At 48.3% G+C, this 4,692-nt stretch overlaps 1 pseudogene; it reads right to left on the bottom strand.

The window, feature by feature from the left end:
- Positions 1-251: 251 nt before the first annotated feature.
- Positions 252-3,993, bottom strand: LOC115933358 (PRAME family member 4-like; annotated as a pseudogene).
- Positions 3,994-4,692: the final 699 nt, after the last annotated feature.

Below are 4,692 nucleotides of genomic sequence, written 5' to 3'. Positions count from 1 at the left end.
AAGCCCGAATTCCACTCTAGACATTCAGATTCCCATTTTGGACTATATGGGACACAGGTCCCCAAAGTCCCATCGAATCCACGTCAACATTTCCCCCAAGTGCAGCCCCTCCTTGATTACCTTTCCTTTCCCACTTTCAGAACCAATGTCTGAAATGATGGTTTCTGTGCCCCCTTTAGGATGTAGCTAGGTTTTAGTTTCCAAGTGTCCAGAAGAAAGCACTTGATATATCCACCCAAATAGGCAGGTATTCAACAACAGCATTGATCTACCTCCAGGTCATAAAATGATCTGTTGCCACAGTGAGAGCAGTAGTCAGTACAGAACAAGATCCTCTTGGGATGCCTTAAGTCCCTCACTCTCCCCATCAGCTCAGCCCTAAGTTGGGCAAATCTGCTCCAGCAGAGAGTACCATCAGCATCATAACTCTCCCGTGGGGCAGGATGCAGCTCCAGACATATGTTGTTGAGTCTGATTGTGTGGCACAGCAGGTTCTCCAGGGTGGCCATGGAGATGGGATTTCCACAAAAGCTGAAGGTGGTGAGCTCAAAGCAGCGGTTCAGGGCAGGCAGGATGGTGTTGACTTGGGAGTCTACGATGCCACAGTCATCTAAGTCCAGGTACTCAAGGGTGGCTGCAACTTTTTCTAGCAGAACTTGGAGAGGCACAAGACTGAAGTTGGCCAGTCTGATGCCCCTCAGGTCCAGGGTCTTTAGTTGACTGACACTTGGGCACTGGGACAGATGCCTCAAGTCTGATTCCAAAAGCACACAGTTAGTTATTGCTAGGATCTTTAACGGGGTCTTCAGATAGCTGAGGAGATAGAGCAAGAAGCTAGCTCTGGGGAATCATAGGGGTGAGTGGAGGGTGTTGGGGAATGACTTCAAGGTGAAGGACAAAGACCATTTTGCCCAAGCCCAGGTTCATTCTGATTGTCTGATGGTCAACACTTAGGATGCTGCGTGATGAAGAGCTTTGCCACTGAGGTCAATTCCACTTTAGGCCTGGTGCAGTAACTCACACCTGTAATCCCAGAACTTTGGGAGGCTGAGACGGGCAGATTACTTGAGGTCAGGAGTTTGAGACCAGCCTGGTGATCCTGCCAAAACCCCGTCTCTACTAAAAATACAAAAATTAGCCAGTTGTGGTGGTGGGCACCTGCAATTCCAGCTACTTGGGAGGCTGAGGCAGGACAATCACTTGAACCCAGGAGGTGGAGGTTGCAGTGAGCAGAGATCATGCCACTGCACTCCAGCCTGGGTGATAGAGCAAGACTCTGTATCAAAAAAGAAAAAAAAAGAGAAAAGAAAAAAATTCCATTTGAGGCTGAGTCTTTTCACCGTCATTTACAGCAATGGATCAAGTTCACAGAATCCTTAAAGCTCCCTTTCCTCATCTGTCAGGCAGAAAACCACATCTCTGGATCACAGGAGCCCAGTGGAGATGCAGGCATAAAGGACAAACCCAGACAGGATCCTGCAACATCAGCTGGGGTGGGTGGGCTGCAGGCGTCCCTGACACACCTGTATCATCAGCAAACCATCTATCACTTTCACCATTCTTTGTGCCTGCTCCCTGACCCTGTTTCAGAATCATGCATTTCCTAGGTAATTAAATTTTGCTGGAGCTCAAAACAACCTATTAAGACAGGGAATTAGAGATGGGATCACTGGTGTTCACCAAGCTGTGGGGCTCCAAGCTTATATTCTGAAATGTGCAAGTTTGCTGAGCATTCCCATCTTCAGTGCCCACTTCACTTTCCTACTTCCCATCATCTTCTTAAAAATTATCTTGCTGGCTGGGCACGATGGCTCATGCCTATAATCCCAGCACTTTGGGAGGCTGAGGCAGTGGATCAGCTGAGGTCAAGAGTTCGAGAATAGCCTGGCGAACATGGTGAAGCCCTGTCTCCACTTAAAATACAAAAATTAGCCAGGTGTGGTGGCCCACACCCGTAATCCCAGGTACTCAGGAGGATGAGGCTGGAGAATCGCTTGAACCAGGGAGGCAGAAGTTGCAGTGAGCCAAGATAGTGCCACTGCACTCCAGCCTGGGTGATAAAAATGAAACTCTGTCTCAAAAAAAAAAATTATCTTGTTTGTTTTTATTTTTTATTTGTTCATTTTTGACAGGGGTCTTGGGATGTTACCCAGACTGGTCTTAAACTCCTAAGCTCAAGTTATCTTCTTGCCTCAGACTCTCAAAGTGCTAGGATTACAGGCATGAGCCACCATCCCTGGCCTATTTTTCATCATCTTAACTTAGACACACTTCCTCAGGAAGAATTCAGAAAGGCACCCTCACTAGATCTGAACCCCCCAGTAGCTAGCTTCCTATTATAGCAACCTCTCTATAGCATCTCCCCTAGCTGATCCCTCTGCCTCTATTGGGATGATTGCGTGATACCCATTTCAGGACAGGGCCACCAACAGGACAATGCATGGACATTCTAGTGTCCCCTTCACTGTTTCATCCTCATAGGCTGGCTCACAGTAGATGCCCACTAGCGTTTAGTGTAACAGGCTCTGCAGTGGTCTGCAGAGAAAGCTCACCACCCTCCCTCACCTGAGCAGCTGGTCCAGGTGGCCTTCGAGGAAAGAAACAGAGTTCATATAAAGCTTTTGGAGGCAGCGCAGCTTGAGGAACTGAGTGGTGAACTGGGTAACAAACTCCTTCTGTTTTGGGGAAACATAGCGAGAGACATCCATGTGGGAGAGAACAAGCTTCTGAAGATTCCTCATGTGGCCCAGGTATGGGGTAAACTGTGTCAGGATGGGCAGTATCCAATTGCGATTCACTTCCACCTCCTGGATACAGTCTAGGTTCACCATTTTCAGGATGCTTCTGATGTTGTGGAAGGGCATTCCCAAAATTTTCAGCTTCTTACAGCACAGGTGTAGTAAATCTTTCCTCTGCTTGACCCACAGAAGGAGGCAGGTGAGGTATTCATCCAGAGTCCTGTTCTTGAGCCAAAGTTCTATGAACACAGTCAAGGGCTGCTGTCCTCTCATCCTTGGACAGTCCTGCACCAATTTTCTGTTCCTCATGGCATTGGGAAAGAACTCATGGGCCATGGCTTCAGACCAAACCATCCAGAAGTTTTCAGACATCTTGTAAATCCAGCACTTGAAGTTTCCACCTCCTGTGGGAAAATAGAGGCGAGGCTGAGAATTTAAGGACTCTCTTCTGAATTTAAACTCCACATCCTGGATAGTAGCTGCTCCCCTCCTTGCCTTTTTTCTGTCTCTCTGACTTTTCCCCACCCTGTTTTCCCCTTCGATCCTGCCCATTTCCACTTTTTTTTTGAGATGAAATCTCCATCTGTCACCCAGGCTGGAGGGCAGTGGTATGATCTTGGCTCACTGCAACGTCCACCTCCCCGGTTCAAATGATTCTCCTGCCTCAATCTCACAAGTAGCTGGGATTACAGGCACCTGCCACCATGCCCAGCTAATTTTTGTATTTTTAGTATAGTTGGGGTTTCACCATGTTGGACAGGCTGGTCTCGAACTCTTGACTTAAGGTGATCCGCCTGCCTCGGCCTCGTAAAGTGCTGGGATTACATTGTGAGCCACCATGCCCGGCTCGGTTCTCACTTTTCGTGGTGCCTTTCAGTGCCACTAGAGGTGAGGTTCCTGTTACCTCCATGGACCCTGCACGGTGAGCAGTCCTTTCCCTGAGTAGCTGGGGAATGGCCAAGGCCTCTCTGAGCTTCCTCACCATCACCATCCCCCCTTGGGCCTCCCCAGTCCTCATGACCGAGCTTTTCCTTCTCTGGACACCTGGGCCCTCCCCACTAGCCCACCTGGGCCACCTCACCTGAGACAAACACCCTGGGTAAGCAGTGCGTCTCCTGCTGAAGGCCTCCATGAACGGGGGGGAGGGGAAAAGTTCCGTGGGCAGCTCCTCCAGGGTGGAGATAGCCAAGGCCTGGTGCCTCAGCAGGCTCTGCCCCACCAGCTCCAGGAGTCTGGGTGGAGTCCAGATGCTCATCTTCCTGAATCTGCAAGGAAAAGTTCCACAGAACAAATCCAGAGAAAAGGCATCACTCTCAGGCCAAGCCCATACAATCTCATCTTCTCCCAGGGCCAAAGTTATTGCTCTGGCAATGGTGAAAGAGCTCTCAGTTTACTCCAATTCTACTCTGTACTCAGTGGCCATTAAGCCAGCATTCCGCCTCTGCTGCATCAGCATGAGCGTCTCCCAAGCAGTGAGGAGGCAGGGCCACCACTAGCCCTTCCTTTCTATCCAGTATTCATCCAGTGACTAGTGAGTGTGGAGGAACCTGAAAGCGAACCCCTCCCACCGCTGGGGGAATATCTAATTCAAAAACAATGGGAATGGGAGTGTCACAAGCCTACATGCCTACATTCTCAGTTCCTACAAATAAGCTGGTTGGGAACATTCATGGGGCATCCCTAGAACGGGTTCTATTTGTTTTCTTTTCATTATTTAAGCTTGCTTTCTCTTTCTCTCTCTTTCTTCTTTCCTTCTTTCTCTCTCTCCCTGCTCTTTCTTTCTTTCTTTCTTTCTTTCTTCTTTCTTTCTCTTTCTTTCTTTCTTTCTTTCTTTCTTTCTTTCTTTCTTTCTTTCTTTCTTTCTTTCTCTTTCTTTCTTTCTCTTTCTTTCTTTCTTTCTTTCTTTCTTTCTTTCTTTCTTTCTTTCTTTCTTTCTTTCTTTCCCTTTCTCTCC

This window comes from Gorilla gorilla, chromosome 1, assembly GCF_029281585.2.
Source record: "Gorilla gorilla gorilla isolate KB3781 chromosome 1, NHGRI_mGorGor1-v2.1_pri, whole genome shotgun sequence".
Taxonomy (NCBI): Eukaryota; Metazoa; Chordata; class Mammalia; order Primates; family Hominidae; genus Gorilla; species Gorilla gorilla.
The sequence above is the reverse complement of the archived record's forward strand: the minus strand, read 5'-3'. Positions and strand labels throughout refer to the sequence as shown.